The sequence below is a fragment of the Monodon monoceros genome, unplaced genomic scaffold (assembly GCF_005190385.1).
Source record: "Monodon monoceros isolate NGI ecotype Baffin Bay Population unplaced genomic scaffold, NGI_Narwhal_1 Super_Scaffold_11, whole genome shotgun sequence".
In the NCBI taxonomy this organism is placed as follows: Eukaryota; Metazoa; Chordata; class Mammalia; order Artiodactyla; family Monodontidae; genus Monodon; species Monodon monoceros.
In genome coordinates this window covers 63,742,260-63,762,691 of record NW_021703767.1, presented here as the reverse complement: position 1 = coordinate 63,762,691, position 20,432 = coordinate 63,742,260, and positions in this window count along the sequence as shown.

The following is a 20,432-nucleotide window of genomic DNA, read 5'->3' as shown; positions in this document are numbered from 1 at the left end:
AATGATTCACAGATAGTCTTGCACTGTTGCATATATTATTTATCTCATGATTAAATCAAACACACACATATACCTTAAGACAGATTTCAAAAATTAAAAAAACATAAAGCATTTTTAATCAATTATTAGATCCATTAGAGAACTTCAATATTTAACACAATGTGGTTTAATTGACATAATGAATCTGTAGAACAGAGAATCTAAGATAAACTAAAAAGTAAAAGAGAATGTCATGTATGACAAAAAGAGCCTTTCAAATCAGCCTGAAAAACATAGATTATTCAGTAAATTGTGTGAGACAGCTGGCTAGCTATTAGGAAGAAAGAAAAGCTAGATTCCTTTCTTGTATTAGACTGAAAGTAAAGATGGATGAAAGGCTGAAATGTAAAAATTAAATAGAATCAGAAAAAAATCAAGATAAAGTGTAAAATCTTTGAGTAAGAAAGTCCATTTTTAAAACATCTGAAGAATTAGAAGCAATAAAGGAAAAGATTTATAAATCGTATACCCCACAAAACTTTTTAATGACAAAAGAACAACATATGGTAAATTTGAAAGAAAAATGAAAATAAAGAATATTTGCAATAGCATCATGAATAAAGCATTCATATCCTTAATATATAAAAAGCTCTTACCAATCAGTAAGGGTAAAAAAAGTAATCTCAATAGAAAAATTGGCAAAGAAGCTGAATAGGCAATAGACAAAAGATAAAATGTGAGCGGCTAGTAAAGAGATAGGAAGGGAGGGAGAAAGAGAGTAGAGGGACAAGAAGGGTGGAGAGGGGAGAGCAGATTAGAGAAGGCAAAGGAAGAGGGAAAGAACCATTGTTCACTTAACAAATTGGACGAAGATTTGGAGAATGGGCCACTCTTGTGCACTAATATACAATATATTCCAGTGCTAATTGTGCATCGATTTGACAGTACCAGTTCTAGAAACTTACTGTAGCTAATATTATGGCTACAAAAATATTCACAGCAGAATGCTTTATGATAGGAATTATAATAAAGAAAACAACCTAAATATTCATCAAGTATTATTTAATTGAATGATGGCTCATTTTATAATTGGATTTTGTAGTTCCATTGAATTAATGATGTAAATTAATTTATTTGAAAAGATGCCCAGAACATGTTGTTGAGTGGGGAAGAAAAAAGATTGCAGAACAGTGTATAAGACATTTCCCTAGTTCTGTATCCTTATGTGTTTATATTAGTGTATGTATATATGCATAAATACCTAAAAGTCATTTTGAAACAGTATCAATAATGGTAATTTCTAGGTGGTGGCATTTGAGGTAATACATCATTTTACATTTCTACATTTTTTTATATTATGTGACCTTTTTCTATGAAAGTATATCATTGTTACAAAATGAATAAAAGTTATTTTCAAAAGATGAAAAAAGCACTTTAGTAATTTTATTAATCTGCCTTTTTAGGATTGTTTAAATAACTTGTACTTTTTTACCTTAAGTAAGGTGATTGTCTATGCATTTCTATCCTAGCAACATTTTATCTTGAATTATGTTGCCCAAAGAATTAATCAGGAAAAGCTCTCTGCTCATGTCTTTCTGTATTTACTGGTTGTTCGCTCTTGGTGTATTTGGCATTTTGTTTCAACTATAATTCAAATATACTCAGCATATCTTATAAGATTTGATGATCTAGTTTATAATTACTTTCCTTATTGTAAAATCTTGAAATTTGTTAGATCAATAAATAGGGTTATAAATAAATGATTTTCAACCTCTTCTTTACAACAACTCAAAATGCCTCCATTTAGTTTTGAACACATCTCAATCTATCCACAAAAAGCCTCTAAACAAAATTAAGTTTAATTCACTCTAAAGGAAATCACTTCTACAGACCGTTTTACGGAAGGGGGGAGCCAATTTAAATAAATTATCAGATACTCATTTTATACAGATGAGTGCTGCTAATTACAATCAGTCTCATCTATTCATTAAAACTAGTCCAGCAAGCTTGGACAACTTTGTCAGCAGTTAGTCACTGCGTTTCTTTGAAAGCCTTAAAACCAGATTTCTTTAAATATATCATATATTTTAGAATGTTTACTTATTTAGGTCATTTTTTAGGCATCCCCAAATAGCAAGGTTTTAAAATTTCTGCTTTGTGCATGTTCCTTTTTATTAGGTATATTTAGTCTTTAAGCATTTTTGCTACTCTCTTCTCAGTATTCTCCGTTCTCTCTCTCTATACCCTACTGAAATCTTCAGTTGCTTCAAGTTATCAAGTAGGTATCTAGAGCAAGTCACATGTTTCAGGAGAATCCTCCCATTGTTCTTGCAGCAGTTCAATTGGGTGTAATTCATTTCTTCTTTAACTGACCCAGGGTGGTGTCATCTAAGTTATCACGTCCTCTGTTCCATTACCTACTAGACCTGTGATGGAAAAGTCAAACGGAATTGGGCTTAACATTTATAAAACCGCAATGGCTTACCACTTGTTTTTCTCTCCTAGATTGATAGTAGAAAATAATGTACTGATTGAGTTTTGTTTTGTTTTATTGTTATTGTCAATTTTCCCCTAAAAACTTATAGTGTAAACTATTCCAAGCAGAGCCAATGGTCTCTTTGTTTAAGCACGCTTCGTCCAAGCACACTTTTGATTCATCGGGTGACTTGCTGGGCTGATACTTTCTTTACATAGCCTGCTTATTATAACAAGCCCACCAAGCCAGAAACCTGATGAAGGATTTCCAAACAGAGAGCCATATGTCTCTGCCACCTTAGACAGTAGCCTAACTTACAACCCCCTACTTTTATAAGTTTTCTACAGCTATGTCTTTGTTACAAGGTAAACTTTGTGTAGATGATTGTATAATGCTTTCATCAGCTAAACATTTCTGTCTGTTTATACTTCTATCTCCAATATCCAGCACACTGTCTGGCACATTGTGGATACCCCCTAAATATTTGTTCACTGAATAGATGTGTTTTATTTATTAATTTAATGAAGATAGCCTGAACGTGTAGGAATGTCCTTCTCAGTTATCATTTAGGTAGTGAGGGTAACACCCAGGACACAGGACCTTTCTACAGTCATGGCTGTCCGATGTTTACCAGCGGCAGTGTTATACGTTTTAAAACTTGAGGGTTCCTTGGGAATTCTTTTATCAACTTCACAATTAATTTAAATCTACTGTAATTAATTTTGTTGAAACCTGCAACAAAATTAGCTGGTATTTATAAACCAGCTGATACTCACTTGGGAGAGTTGGTTGGAATAAATCAGCCTCTATCAGCTAGATATGTTGCCCTGGCATCTGTCCAGATAGAAACAGACTATTTCCAAGTTTCAGGTAATTAAATTCAGCTTTAAAATGCATCTAAAAGTCATTGTCTGACGTACTGGCCCATGGAAATAAATAATTACATATTGTATTAATAGAGTGTTTACCAGGAATTCAAAGCACTGTTTTAATAAGGAGATCTTCATAATAATCTTGTGAAATAGAAAGGAGGTGTGTGTTTTCCAGGTAGATTATTTACTGAAAAATAATATTAATGGAAAGTCAGTGGCAGATCATGAGGTACCCACTCTGTGTTGTGGTTCCATATTCTCACCAATAGAACATATCACCCAGCACCGTGTCATCAGTAGGGCAGTGATTTTAGCTTTCTTGTTAAAAGCAAGTTGCTCCCTGAAAACAGATGGTACCACCCTCTTTTTGAGCACTTTCTGTAACACCCTTGTTCTCAGAGGCCTAGCCCTGATTGAACTATAGCTACAATGTCATCTAGCAAGTTTCAAGGCTCTATTTCTTCTATACTGAAAACACAGTGCAAACCTTCCTCCTTCCCTTTCCTCTGCCCCACTGTCCTTCATCCTCTGCTCTCTCCATCACCATACACATACGCAGTAGGAAACTTGTTTCTGACCTTGTGATCGTCACCTAGATGAGAGATTAAAGTTGTGTTCTCTTTCTCCTTTCATATTAACCTACTTATTACCTATTTGGTCTTCTGTCAACCTTCAACTTGCAATCTACTTGACTACTTGGACTCATAATGGCTTCTCCCTACCCTGGAAAATTGTAAGTTTCAAAATTTACTTGGCTATTTGCTTTTTCTTTCCTAAATTAGATGATTCAGTAGATAAACTATACATTTGGCTTCTCTGCCAATACCTGCTAGAAAAAGAGCTCCTTGAGGGGTTTGCATCTGCAGCATCGGGTGTCCTGGTCATTCTCTCTGCCTGCAGATGACCTTGTGCTGTTGTCCGTCTAATCAAGAGCCATCTTTCTTAAATAGACTCTTATCCTAACTCTTATTAGTGTTCAGTTAAATAGTTACGCATACCCCAACATGACTCTGCAAAAGTGTAGGAACATTGCTTACCACGGAGGCTACTCACAACAGCTATTAGGCTCTTTCTATAAGGAGACAGGAAACAGAATATTTGGAGCTGATGGAATGTAATGAGTACAGAGTTATGCTCAAGAATGACCTGCCCCCAGGCCCCACCAGAAAAACCTTACAGATCTCAGGTAAAGGGGACACAAGGTTAAATATAATATTATTCTTATGCCTGATCTGTTGGTGCAGTTGAAAACAGTACATCTTGTATTCTAGGCAATATAATCCTAATTATGAATCACAGTTTATAAAAAATCCATGAAACATAATGTTCATTTTTCTGTACATGTTGAATTTCAGCAATGTGCATGTATTGATTTTGCAATATTAAACTTAATTTTTTTAAAATGAGGTTGAAACAGAAGAAATTGAGTAATTGTTAGATAAATTTATTCTTCATTAGAGCACTTTCATTTAAACAAGTAAGACCATGAAACCATTCTTAATGTATCTGCCTAAAAACTTAGCAGGGATGAGCTTCTCAGGTAATTTCATCAAGGCCATGGGAAACCAAGAAAGAACGTGATACTATATTAATATAAACAAAATCTTCCATTAATGTATGTGAATACTATGTATCTAAATGTTGGTGTGAACTTTAGTGGTTATGTGTTTTTCTTCCCCTTTTATCTTCAGAAGAAGATAAAAGGGAATTCGGTTTGATGATACCAGTTTTGATTTGCGGAAACCCAAAAGGTCCAGAATAAAGGACAAATCATAATAAATTTCAGGGGTTGCAGTCACTGCAGAAAATGGTGATTTGATTCTATTAACTGACTAGTTCAATTAAGAGGAGACTAGCAAGAATCATCTTAGGAGAGCTTCTGAGCTCTTTACTTAAAAACTACGGTGTAACCTCAGGGTTTTGCATAAGTGGGTATTGTAGGTATAGAAGTCTCAGATAATTTTCTGCAATTATACCTTGCTAAGCGAGCAGAACTGCAGTTCAGGTAGGAAATGTCTCTGAATTCCTGGTGTCTTAGAAGATGCCTTTGGCCATTTGGGTGTTTTATGTAAATGTAATTCTTCCTGGAGTTTGAGGAACTGATCTAAGCTGAGGAGCAATCCTAGAAAGAGAGCAGAAAATTCCCGGAGGCCCCTTGAAACAGTTCTGATTCATCTGCAGCCTAGTTCTAAGTGTCATCACTCTGTCCTTCTCTACTCAAGCACTTGAACCTAAAATACTCCCTTTACAAACAGTTATTGTGATCATAATATGTGCCAGGAACTGCTCAAAAGGCTTCCATGTATTGACTCATTTTATCCTCACAACAACAAGACAAAAACTTATTGAACCCACTACCCACTACTACTTACTTGTTTTAATCCAATCATAAAAACTGTAAACTTCGTACTGAGATTAGACAGCACATTGGATTAGATAAGCAACATCTAAATCCATGGCATACTCTTTTAAAATTGATATTATATAATTCACTTTGGATTTTGTTTATCAAATCAAATTAGAAAGCAATGGATTAGCCAGTGAAACTGCAGAGTTCAGCTCTGCTGGAGAACAGACTTTGCCACTCGTGAACCATGCCAACTCATTGATAGGAATGAGAGTAGGCATTTCCAACCCATCTTGGCCTCTTTTATATCTCTCAGCTTCTAAATGGCAATTGAGTGTCTTGCTGAATCTTGTCCAACTGGCAATATAAAGTCTTGGTTCTAATTCAGAAGTTTGTCTGCCCAAATATAATTCAAATGTGAGGTCGAATATTCTCTTAGAAAACCCAGTTATGACTAATATTGGAAGTATCTGCTCTGCTAAGAGCCCTGGGTGGGAAGCATGAGGGCTGAGTTCTAGGCCTGGATCTACTCCCAATTACTTCTGTCACAGTGGATTAGTTATTTTCATTCACAGAGTCTCACTTCCCTCACATATAGAAAAAGAGGTTGGAGTAAATGATAAGATTTCTTCTAGCTCTAACAGTCTAGGATCCACTGAATTAAAGAAAATATATCCATGATAAAAAGACAGTTTTCAAAGCTTTCATATTTAGATGAGTAGAAACAAGAGGGATAACTGAATTTCTAATACTCTGAAACATTTTCCAATATTTCCACAATATTAATTTCCATCTTTTACTATGTTTAAGACTTAAAAGAAAAAAACTCTCTCTTCCAAGAAAGAGAGAAAGAAAAGAAAATGATCAAGGGCCCCTATTTATTAAGATTCAGGAAACCAGTTGACACTGTTTTTGGACACTTGAATAAAATGAATTTTTTGCAAGAAAAGTAGACATCCCTCAGCTTGGCCATCGGCAAATACTTGTAACTCCCTATGTCTCATGAAATACCTGGGCTATGGCTGTTCACTGGAGATGTGAATATTCCTAGTGGTGTCCCAGAGTGTGAATGGGCTCTGTGAGCCATTGAAAAACAGGACGCAAGTGCCTGGAGTGTCAGTTTTACTTTCTGATTTCAAGGAAGGGGGTTGTTGTTTCTATATTAAAACAAACCTACATCTCTTATTTAAGAGAATAAAATCATGTACTAATGTTGAGGGAACACATGGATTCAAACATTACGGTCTCTACAGCAGATGCATTAGATGACTACAGCCAGTCCCAAAGGCACACGTTTCTTCTCCTCTCTGTCTCTAGGATACTTTGAAGGAAAAGCCTGAGAAACAGTGTTCCTGCGTATGTAAACTATTTATTGACGTGGTTTGTGATGTAAAGAAAATGTAAAGCTTGTGTTTTATTATCAGATGCAGTTTTGCGTAGTGAAAGAGCATTTTTTTTTTTTTTTTTTTTAAGTGTCAAACAGAACCAGATCAGACTGGCAGGTCTTTCATTACCATTGTAGGCTGGGCACATTGCTTCATGTTGCAGAGCCTCAGTTTCCTCAGTCAGAAAAGGGTGATGGGTAACTTAAGAAGGTTGTCTTGAGAATTACTTTAGATAACTTAGGCAGGGTGCTTTGCTCAGCGTAAGTCTACAATAAATGGGTTTCTCTCTCTTTTCCTTTTCTTGCTTGTGATTTTAATAGACCCTTTTTAGATTATTGAATTCTGACAAGTGAAGTCAGGATTTATGCACTTACAGATTTTCAAAGAAAAAATCTGAACTATTGATTAATTACAAAAATGGCGTCAAACCTTTTGTTAAAGCAGTCAGCAATTTTCGTGCATGTTTTGCTTTTTACTTACACAGCAATGCTATTCATACACACCATGCAAAATGCATATACATACACCCCCCTCACATTCACAGCCATGAAATACAATGCTAGAAGAAATTTGGAGATAATCAAATCCAGCCATTTCTGAGTAGATACATCTGTGATCCGTAAAGATTGTCCGAGTTGCCTAATTATTGACTCAAATCCTTTAACTCTATTGCTATTGTGGTTGCTTCCTTCCCTTCCCTCCCCTTCCCCTTCATCTTCCCTTCCCTTCCCTCTCCCTCTCCCTCGCCTTTCCTCTCCTCCCCTCACAAATATCTTAAAGCACTTATTATGAACCAGCTGTTGTGTTAAGTACTAGAGATACAAACAACTGGAAACCATTCTGGTCCTTAGAGAGCTCATAGAGGAGAAAAGACAAATAAATTAAAAATTACATTATCTTAAAGTAAGTGCTAACAGAAGTATATACAAAGCACTGGTGTCTAGTAAGGAATGTTCATTCTTCATTCCTAAAATAAGGACCTGGTGTCCAGCTCCTTTTAGACATAAGCTGTACTAGATTTTTCTCTGGGTCCAGAACTTTAGAGCTCATACCTAGTTCTTCTCCATGCTGCCATTTATTCAAGAATCTATTGCACAGAGACTTGTGCTAGTCATTGCCATTCATGTAGAAAGCCTATATGTGTGTGTGTGTGTTGGATGAACGTGCTCTATTAAGAAGAACAAAGTATGAAGATACAGGGATGCTTGGATAAGGAAAGTTTGGGCATGCATGATTTCAAAATCAATACCAAAATAGAAATCATTTCTCTAAAGAGTGAAAGTAGAATAACCCATGGAGAGAGGAGATAAAGGAAAAGATGCAAGCAGGGGAAGAAAACATGTAATCATCTATTTTATAAGAGAAAAATACTTTTTGAACAAAATCAACAACGTTGGATGAAGATTACAGATGAAAGATAATAGTTTTAATTTTGCCTTATTCACATTGGAAACATATTTGGAGCTTGTTATCCACTTCTAACTTCTCACACTTAATTAAGTCTCTTTTATTTATGCTTTTGACATTCCTCATAATTTTTCTTTATAGCACATGCAACAATTTTTAACATAGTTAAAACCATAGTTTTGTCAATATTTGCTATCCTTCTCATCAGGTCATAAGCTCCATAAGGGCAGAGTACCTGCCTCTCTTACTCACCTTATCTTCAGCATCCATCCAGTGCCTAGCCTATAGTTGACATACTATAATGAATGAATCAAAGGACAAATGGAGGAGTAGATTTGTACGTTGAGTAAAGGGCAGTGCTAGATATTGAGGTCACATATTAAGATGAAGGCAAGGCACATGATCTACTGCCTTCTGAAAGCTTATAGTCTATGTTGGACAGGGAAGGAAAGACAGGGAACATATGTAAGTAACTACTATATGCTATAAGTGATATGTCATACATCATGGGTGAAAATAAAGCAATGTAGGGGAAGACATTAGTTATTTACAATGTAATTTTAATGGGAGTATATACAAACAACTGACTTACACAAGAATTTTGTAGCATGATATGCCAGGAAATATTCATTTACTTAGGTATAACCCTCCTGCAATGTTCACTCTTATTTCAAACCTGGTACATAAAATATACCATTAAGCAGAATTCTATTAATCTCTAAATTAATGTCACAGTAAATGTCTCTGTACATCTATGGGATAAGATAATTATTGTATATAGCCCAACAGTGAGACATAGTAAGATATTAAAGTGTCTTCTTATCTTTAGGAAAAAAGTTAAATTGCGTTCAGTATAGGGTTAAGTGGAAATTATTACCTATAGATCTTTTATATCTTTGTGAAAAGTTTGGTGGGCTTTTTGCAGCATGGATTTGCATTGGAATCCAGCCCTACTAGAGTGGTCTTGGGGAAGTTTTAACTTTTTTTAGATTTATTTTCTTCATCTAAATAGGAGTAAAAAACTGATGTTGTAGGATTGCCATGGGATAGTAGTTGGTATGTGTGACAGTGCTTAGCACAATCTAGATGCTCAGTAAACATTAGCTTTTATTATAATGATGCTTGTGATTATTTTTAAGTACCCACTATCTGAAAAGAGTTCTGAATTGGTTACTGGAGGTGTAGTAGAAAATTGAATCTGGCTCCGTACTCTTAAAAGAGCTTACAGCCTATGTTAAGGGAAGTTTTAGTTTAACCTGCAGAAAAGGAAGTGAGAGCAATAACGAAGATGACACGAATATCAAAGCAATTTAACATATAATGCAATGTATGTGATTGGAATACTTTAGAGATAATCATAATCATGGAGGATTCTATGAGGAAGGTGTTCATTGAACAGGCTTATTTAAGGGAGTGAAGAAGCCACCCCATTAGTTGGAAAATGTCATGAACCATGTTAAGAGAAGGACCTAAAAGTTCAAGAGAAGATTGAAACAACTTCAGGTCTGAGGAGAATGAACAGTGTTGTTTGCAGTGGATGTAGAGTTCATGGTCTCTCTAAATGCCTCCTGGGGAACCACACATGGATATTCGGTGTGCCTAATATAAATGCCACATGTTTTCCTTCTCTGCCATCTCCCTATCATCTTCCTCCTTCGATAACTTCCACCTCAGTTAAGAGTGCAACTGTGTTCTTTACCTTTAAACTTTAGTTGTCTATTATATTTCCCTCTCCTCTCTGCCTGTTTCCCCTCATCTAGCTATTCTGTTCAGCTCTGTTCTTTGCATCCCACATGCATTCTCTGCTTTTCATTCCCACAGTCTCATCCTTGCAGAGGCCTTTACCATCCTCACCAGATCATTACAGCAGCCTCAAGTCACTGGTCCCTGCCACCCTCAGAATTGCTGTCCAAAGTGCATATGTTTTCATACCAACCCCCTATCCCATGGCAACGCTACAAAATAAGTTTTTATTCCCAGTTAGATGAGGAAAATAAAGCTAAAAGAGATTAAAAACAACTTCCCCAAGACCACTCTAGTGGGACTGGGTTCCAATGCAAATCTGTTCTGCTCCAAAACCTACCAGTGTTTTCACAGATACAAGGATTCTACATGTAATGATTTCCACTTAACCCTATACTGAACACAATTTAGTTTTTCAAACCAACTTTGCAGATTTCATGTGGTCCACAGGAAAGAATAAACAACCGGATTTCTGTGTTTGCAGAGTTCTCCAAAGTTCAGTTCTGGTTAATCTTTCCCCATTGCAGATATCTCTCTCTTTCCCTCTGTCCTTTGCCTCCTTGGATCTTATTTCTGGTGATACAAGTTTATTCCCTGAACATGATCTACATTTCCTGTCTCTAGGCTTTGGTTTACCAAGCCTCTCTGTCCAATAGCTATTCTGCCCACACGTGCTAGCAAATATATTTTAGCATTCGTGGCCCAGTTCAGAATCTGCCTCTTAAGAGAAGTCTTCGTAGATCCCCTATGTCAAATGAACTGATTTAACAGAGCTTTATTACTTGTTCATCTGCTGAATTACTTAAAAAGTATGCTTGACTCCACCACTGGACTCTGAATTCGTCGTAGGTAAGGGGCAATTCACCCTCATCTGTGAAGCTTCCTCAGTGTAGAGCCCAGCTAGCACATTGTTGCAGGCACACAATAAAAATGGAATTGTCTAATCAAATACTGCAAGTCTTAGTTCAGTACCTGATTTATATGGTTCCTTCTGTGATATATTCATTATATGATATATTTTCATGCTTAGATAAGTCTTTCTTTTTCCCCCCAAAAGCATTTAAGTTTAGAAGATGCGTTTAAAGGCCAGTTTGCCCTAAAGCTGTGGAAGCTTAAGCTTCATGTACTCTCCCCCTCTCCTGCATGGTGCTCTGCCAAAGCCCTGGAGGGGCCCTAACGATGAGCTTTCGTGGTCATGTGATTTTGTAAAGTTGCAAAAGCCTAATCACTAAGCTGCAATGGGTTAAGACTTCTGTGTGCTTTTGCACCTAATTTTGTATTCTTAAATAGAGTCTTTGAAATATGTAAAGGACTGTATCAGCTCCAGGCCCCACCAGAGCTGGATCTGCCTCTGTGTGTGTGAGGGGAGGCCTCCACCATGTTGGCCACTGCAAGGCTTGTCTCGATGACCATCTGCTTAGCTGGGATTGACTAGATCTGGGCTGAGATGACTTCACCTCAGTAGAAAGAGGGCACATGCGTTAGAGCTTCTACCCACATTGCTCACCCTCAGTGAGCACTCCTCACCTCAATATGTGGTGATGTTGGTAGGTCAGGAGGTTTCACTGTGGCAAAATTGGTGACACTCATATTGAGTTGGTGGCTTTTCCATCTGTGGGTAGGTCAGTAATTTTCAGTAACCTGCCTGGAGTTTACCTGGAGGTGGCAGCCTGTGAGTTCACCACTCTGACTACCCTGTTAGCATCAACAGATACGGGGCACCAATTCCAGCACCTGGACCTCCAAAGCATCATGGTGGAGGGTATCAAGAATGGAAAAGGCAGACACCGTCAGGACCTAACCTGAAACTTGATCCTTGTTTTTCTGGAGGGCCTTGAAATATTCAGCCTACAAATATTGTTGAAAATGAGCTGGACTTCACTGACATCTATTTGAACAGCAAAAGCCCAAATGTGGGCTTTAAGAAAAAGCTTGAGGGAAGCATTGATCTCACAGCCCCTGGCCTTCAGAGGCAGCTGGATGCTGAGACTGCCAAGAGCCTCCTGGTGAGAGACAAGATCCACAGAACCTAAGTGATTTTGCAGAGTGATGTCACAGCTAATGGCCGCATTGGGGTGATGCAAAGAAACAGAGTATTTTCCTCTGTGTTTCTAGGCTAAATAAAATTGAGCAGATTCTCTACTGAGGAACTGGATATCGTCTGCAAAATGATTCCGCAGGGACCCGTCTCCATCTGCCGCTGTTGGAGTTCTCACAACCTATTATTGGAGTAGATCTGGGACGAGTAAGGGTTTATACTAGTCCTGATGGCCAGCTACCAAACTGCACATCTTCAGGATTGATCTTTGAGTCAAGGCCATAGTGGAGGAGATTTTAATGAAGGTTTACCAAAAAAACAAAAACAAAAAACACTCATAAAACAAAAAATCCATACACAATGGCCTCCCCACAGTGACCGAACACCCTGTTCCAAGCCCTGTCTTGCCTTTGGGAATTGCTCACCCAGGATTTAGAGAAGAGAGGTAAGGCCCAACCCATTTTTTTTCATTTTTCTTATCAAGGTGACCACCCCTTTAATGTTGAATTGAATAAAAGACCTAGTCTTTTATGTGGCAAAAATGGGTAGTTCCATTATATAAGTAAGTCACCAAGTTTCAATATACACTGTGCCACTCTCTTGGAGTTACTTTCCTCGTTTCCGCCACTTCAGCTTTGAGTTAGGCAACAAGAGCAACTTGTGAAACAGTCTTTTACTCTAAGCCTATTGGAAACGATGACTTTTTGATTGGGAGAGCCGAAGAAAGATCTAAGGGTAAGTTCGAATGAAGATACAGCGTCATGGTATTCTGATACTTAATATATTCAGCAGAGAGCTGTACTTCTCCACCTAATGGTTACAAGTACTAAACATATTCAGTCTCAGGGAGACAAAGACAGTTAAAGTACAGTGTGCTCCTGAGAGGTCTGGTACACATTCTGACAAGTGACCATTTCACTGTTACAGCCCAAGGTGGAGGGAGTAGATGTGTGGGTGTGAAGTCAGCTTTTCTCCTGCTGTTGGAACAGAGGGGAAACGGGAGTAACAGGACTCTTCTATTGTTACCGCTCTGGTGGGGGATTGTAAGAACTGACCACTTCTAACCCTATTACCCCAAAGAGGGTTTTCAAAGTAACAACCAACTATTCTGCTTCTACAGTACCACCAGGGTCTTTATAACCATTGATGATTTCACTGGGCATAAATCAAAAGTTTATTAATTAACGAAAATATGCAGTAATGCTTCCTCAAGGAAAGTTGTCTTTGCAGAATTTGAGACCAAAGGTGCCTATTAGCTTAGAAGGTGAGTACATGGTGTACACAAAGCCACAGTCCTCAACAGACCCTAAGATCTTACAATCGTCTAATTACAAAGTAATGCCATGTTATCACACTTCTAGCCTTCACGAACACTGAAAAGTTCCTGTGTCAGGTAGTGGTAACTCCAGTTTACAGATTGAAAACCAAAACAAAACAAAACTGAGGCTCAGAGAACTTTAGAAACTTGTCAATTAATGACCACACAGTAGTAGAGTGGAAACGGAATTAGGACATCTGACTTTTAACTAATTATAACTTATTTCAAGGCAGTCCATCTCTTTTAATGTAAACCCCCTTTGGGAAATGCTGGTGTGTGTCAAGGCTGGATCAGAACAAACCAAATACTACTGGAGGATAAACGAAAAATGGAGCCCACTATAAGGATTTAAAAACATTTTTCAGTCTAAAATAGATTCAAGAAAGGTTACAAACCTAGTGAACTATTTATTCTAATGGGGAACAGTCTCAGAATTTAAAAGAATAGCTGTAACCCCTTTAATGTGATGGTGATATCATTAGGAAGACATCAATTCATAGCATATTTAAATGTGATTTTATCTCATGACTATATAGCACTTAACAGTTTTGTTCCAAATTCTGTCAACTTTTCTTACAACGACTGTACTATGTTTTGAAGTTATAAAAGACTAAAGGACAGTTGTCTTAAAGAACCCTCTGTGAAATCTCTTCAGTTAAAGGCTCCACATCAACTCTCTTGTAAAACAAAAAGAATTATCCTTTGTTGAATAGGGGTATATAAAATTTAGGACCAATGGAGAACTGCCATAGGCACCAAATCAGCCATTTCTTACCCCTGGCTTCAAGAAAATGTTATTTAGACACAGCCCAATAGTGGAATATTGTTTTAAAATCTTGTCTTGGTTATTGCTAAACGGAACAAAATGTAGACACTACAATCCACACATATTCTATAAGAACTCAGAAAATTGTAGTCCACTGCAGTCATAAGTTCAGAGAATAAATAGCTTGCTTTTAACCTAAATGATCAATTATTTTACTAATAAAAATCATCATCTTAAAATAATGTTCCTATTTTTACCATTATAGAAAATATCTTATTCCCCTCCCCTCCAGAAGAGGGCGTACATTCCATCCACAGAGAGCTTGGAGTGGGCTCAGAGTTTATGTATGTTAAATAATGATTTGGGGTGAGCAAGGGGGGCAGCTGTCAAGGGAACAGATCAATTGGCCAATTGAAATGTCATTTCTCCACTCGCCGTAGGATGTTGCCATGTCTCTTTGCTGTCTCTCTTTTTCTGTTCTCTTGTATTTTGATTTAGATATAAAAGCCGAGACATAATTTAAACTGACAGCAGAATCAAACAGTGTGACCTTGCCAGTATTGTTTCAGGCTTTCAACACAATCCACTGGGGGTAAAGTGTGGGCAGAGGGAGGGGTGAGTGAGAGCGAATGAGAGGAGAGAGCCAGCCTCTCCATATGGACTTGCTGCTCACATGTTCCTGGAGGGCTGGTCTCAGGTCTGGACGTTTCCAGACCTGTCTGACGTGAGAATAAGAGCTGAAATGAGAAAGGGGAATAGAGGAAAACTTAGGGCAAGAGCAAATGATAAAGATTGGCGCAATAGAGTGGTAATGATAATACAAGGCTTGTGTGTGACTGTGTCAGAAGTTGAATGGCTGGTATTTAATGTTTCAGAGTTTAGTCTTTCCCTAGTAAGGAGAAATAGACAGTGTCCGCCTTGATAACAGGGTAACCAGATAAACGCTACCTTGCCAGACGACACATACTGTAAGGACAGCTGGCAGAAGAGCACTTAAGTCCTTGGCTCACAATGGACCCCCCAAATGTTTCTGAGCAATAACTGTCATTTGTCTACCCAGAGGAGGGATGTGTGGCTTAATAGGTATGGTTGAGATGACTGCAGACAGTATAAGATTGTTTCTGGGTTTTTTTATATCTCAGAATACCAATATTTGGGGCTTCCCTGGTGGCGCAGTGGTTGAGAGTCCGCCTGCCGATGCAGGGGACACGGGTTCGTGCCCCGGTCCGGGAAGATCCCACATGCCGCGGAGCGGCTGGGCCCGTGAGCCGTGGCCGCTGAGCCTGCGCGTCCGGAGCCTGTGCTCTGCAACGGGAGAGGCCACAACAGTGACAGGCCCGCGTACCGCAAAAAAAAAAAAAAAAAGAACACCAGTATTTTAATTGGCATCATTGATAACTTTTTCCACCATGCAACATACACGTGTCTGCCTACAGGATGACTCTCTCCGGATATGATGATGGCTTGGGAAGCCAAAGCACCAGGTGGTTGGGCTTCCCTGGGGAAGCCTGGATGAATCATCCTGCCCCCCCCCCCCCCCCCCCCCCCCATCGAAGAGTACCTTTCTGGTGCCAGTCTTTCTTTGCCCTGGATAATGATGGACAAATCCAGCAAAGTTGCCCTTTGGAAGAAACCATTTTCCAAAGATAGGAGAATGGAAAAAGGCAGGGCAGTGTGGTGATGATGGTGAAACACGTCTCAGCAAAAACAGCAGTGGAAAGTCACGGTGTGAGGAAGGATCAGGAATGAGCCTGTGATGTAAGCAAGGTCTCGAACGCATGCATGCCCTGACTAGACTTGTTACTGGACATGAGAGCAGTGAAGATAATAACAACACAAACCACAAAAACAGCTGCCAACGAATGAGTACTTGCTTGGTGCCTGGCACTGTTTTAAGTGCCCTGTGTGACATTTCATTTAACCCTGCCAGTAATGGGACAAGGTAGGTACCTGCACAGTGGAAGAGCCAGTATTTGACCTTGTAGGTTGATTCCAGAACTTCCTCCCTTTACCCTGAAGGATTCCATCCACTGTCAACCAGTCCATTCCCTTCACCATTCCCGACTTTGGGCCTAGGATTTGGAAAGTAACAATGAAGCACAGACATAGTCTGTGTCCTTCAAGCAACTTAACATTTTTTACTGCTAAAGAAATACTAAAATGTGAAGCTATCTGAATTTTTCTTTAGAACGAGATGAGATATAAATTAATAATCAAGATCCTTCATGAAATAATTGAAAGTAATAGAATTGTGTCCTAAAGGATGCTTTCTGGACACCATACACAACATGAGAATCAGGCCTTGGAGAAAGAGGAAGAGGAGAAGGCCATTCCTAGCAGCAGGGATCACATGCACACAGTTGTGGGAGAGAGCCTGCCGTAGTTTAGGGACAGTGAGCTGATTGGTGAGATGAGAAGGGAGGGCCTGTCTGGGGAGCGAGGAGCTGTAGGCCAGGTTAGGAAAACCATTGAAAGACAGTCTGAGGAGGGAGAAGAGACTTGATATGAGAACAAAGCTATGGTAGGTTTCTAAGCAAATGGGTTACCCAGGGGATAAGTGGAATCCCAGGAGACTGTTGTCATAGCCACACTGATGAAAAGGAGATGAGAGAGAAAGTAAGGATGCCGTCCTTGGATACCTCTTCCAATCACTTGGGTATAAGGGATGAGAGAAGACTTGAGGGCTGTCTGGCTCACAGGGCAGAAAGGGAGGTTGGATTCCAACAGGAACACCTAGATTTTTCCTTCATTTGTCCCCACTGTTCGGCGTCTCCGTCATACTGTGGCTTTGCATGAAGAGGCATGTATTTTGGGATCTGACAAGGCCTCCATGGAGCCAGGGAAGTTCAACAAGTGGAAATACAGGAGGCTCCCTAAGTTTTGGAAGCCCTGAGCTCATGCGAGAGCGTCACACACCTGGATACCACTTAATTGACAGATGAGGCATTTTATCTCTAGATTCTGAAAACTTCTAACTCCGTGTCCAAATCTGCCATAATACGCTATTTGGACTGTGAATTCCCAGTCTTTTATGTTGCACTTGTTGCCACTCCTTCCCCCTTCCTTTTACCACCATCTCTCCCAAGTTAGCTCTCTTGACCTAGGACTTAATCCTCCTTATTAGGACCTTAGTCATCTCTATAATTGCGTGCCACTGAAGGTGGAGAAGAGATTATTAGTGGTAAGTCGATGCAGAAGATGGTTTTAATAGTTGTGGAGTGCACTACCTAGTCTGTGTTTGAAAAAAAATTCTCTAAGACGTTAGCATAACTTCTCTGAGATACAGCTTTAACATCTGAGCACTCAGCTCTTGCGATGAAAGACAGAAGCCAATAGAGCTTGTGTTCCACACAACAGACATAAGTCAGCCCTGCCTTTTTTACAGTCAGCTTGCATGCCCAAGATATAATATATGGGCTTTGCCTACTGATAGCTCCAGAAATGGGAGTGGGAGGAGGCTGAGGTTGAAAGATGCTAGTTTCGGGCTTGTAAACATACTTTTCAGTGGAAAAGAGCTATTGCGTGTATAGCACGGTCCTCCCCAGCTCTGCCAGTTGAGCCTCATCCTTCAGCTAACTGGAATTACCACATCATTTTACTCCACAGGTTCCCTTGACTTGGCAGTTTTTCTGATCACCTGGCAGTCACAGACCATCTGTCTTTGGCTGATACAGAGACCTGGGGAATGAGGACATTGGAAATGCACTAGCATGTTCTAGGGATCCGGGCAGAGAGCTGTCCCTGAGCTGGGATGTTTATCATTGTCGTTGCTGAAGTAGAGGATCAGAGTTGTCTTCTCCCCATTCCTCAGTGGACTCACTTCCCTTTTGCCCCCTCTCCCACCAGCTCCTCTCTGCTCTCCCATTTAACCTTGCCCACCTCAGGCAATCCCTTTGTATATTGGTGAGTGGAAGTTGTCCACAGGTAGCCTGGGGAACTTTCTGAGTGTGTGGTGGGGCTCCATGATTTCTGTTCGAAAGAAACAAAATAACATCTCTATGGTCCACCACAGCAACCCATGTCCAGAGTGCAGAACCCTTAGAAAAACACATTTCCTCGTTAAAGCTCTTCAGAACCTTTCCTAACGCCGCTTTGTCACCGTAGTCTTCCCAGGCGCAGGGTCAAAGAGACCCCCTTTTAACTGAGGTGCCCTTGCCCAGTCCTGTTAGGGACTCTGGGAAGTCATGAGGAAATAAAGAGCGAGGCCCCTTTAAATACACAGCTACCCTCACTGCCTAAATCTAGCACCTCTGCTGTGCTTCCCTTGCACTAACAATTATCCATCAATTGTTATAAAAGAAGAGAAGGCATCCAACATTTAAAAATATTTGTCACCTTAAAGTTTTCGTTTTAGAGAATTATTAGATCTACATAAAAACTTTAAAGATAGTACAGCAACTTCCCCAAATACCACATGCTTATTTTCCTCTGTCGTTAACATCTTATGTTAGTGTGGGACATTTGTCAAAATGAACAAGCCAGTACATTAGTTTTAACTGAAGTCCCCACTTTATTCAGATTTCCTTGTTTTTTGTACTGAATGTCCTTTTTTTTTGTTCTCGGGACCCCATCTGGACATGACAGTGCATTTAGTCATGTCTCCTTAGGCTCCTCTAGACTGTGACAGTTTCTCAGACTTTCCTTGTTTCTGATGACCTTGACAGTTTTAAGGAATACTGGTCAGATGCTTTGTAGAGTATGCTTCAATTGAAATTTGTTTGATATTTTTCTCAAAGATTGGGGTTATGGATTTTGGAAAAGGAAACCACAGAGGTAAAGTACCATTTTCAACACATCATGTCAAAGTACCATTTTCAACACATATACTATCAATACGACTTATCGTTGTTGATGTTGACCTTGATCCCCTGGCTCAGGAAGTGTTTGGCAGGTTTCTCCACTGTAAAATGACTGTTGTTTTCCCCTTTTCTTACTGTCCTCTTTGGAAGAAAATCACTGTACACAACCCGCACTTAAGGAATAGGAAGTCATATTCCATCTGCTTGAAGGTAAGGCATCTGTATAAATTATTTGCAGCTTTTCTGAACATGAAATTTTTCTATTCTCCACAATGTATTAATAATGCAATCATTTATAACAGTATGGACTCATGGATATTTATGTTTGGATTGTAATCTAATACTGTTTTATTTTGTTGTTTAAATTATGTAGCTTTGGCTATTGGGAGGTCATTCAGTTGTCTCTTTTGACCATATACCCATCATTGTGGGGTTTTGGTTGGTTTGATTGTTAGCTATTCCTTTCTTTCAAGTGCTGTAAGGTATTCCAGGTTCATATTGAGTATTTCCTTCCCCATTCCTAGAATGAGCCATTTCTTCAAGGAACCCTGGTTCCTTTGATTGTGGAATTATATTAGAAATCAAGATCTGGGTGCTAGATGGAAACCAAAAATTTTGAGCACCCAAATCTGACATTTTGTGTCAAGATCTGTGGGGTGATGAATATAAATTTCACAATAACCTGTAAGGTGAATGTTAATATTTTATTCTGTAAGATGAAAGTGGAGTAGTAGAGAGTTAAGGAATTTTCCAAGTTTACATGCACAGTGAGAACGAGAGCTAGAATTTGAACTTTGGTTGTCCAATTCTATAACTGTACTTCTCAAACACTTAAATTGCATCATACACTGGCCACATCATAAATAAGTGAAGTATTTTTAAAAAATGGGTTCAAAGGATACAAATGAACATGGTTTTGAATCTCATCTTTGTGTGTCTATGTGTGTGTGTCTATATCATAAGGTTATTAGAGCTATACATGCAAAGCTTTTAGGACAATGCCTGGCATGTGGTGAATATTTGAAAATAGTTTAGCTTCTGCTTTGTCATCATCATCTTTATGGTCTTCATTATCTACTGCTGTAAGCTTACGTTTCCCATTCTTCAACCACTGATCCTGGGCATCCTGGAATATCCCTGTCTTGACCTTACAGAAAGTACAAGTTAATGAGGCAAATAATTCACCTGTGGGTGTCCAATGTCACCATACACAATATTTGTTACGTAAGTGAATTCCTTGTAACCATGCAATTTCCTCCTCTATGTCGTGGAGTAAAGAAAGGAAAGTTTGGAAAAGGCATG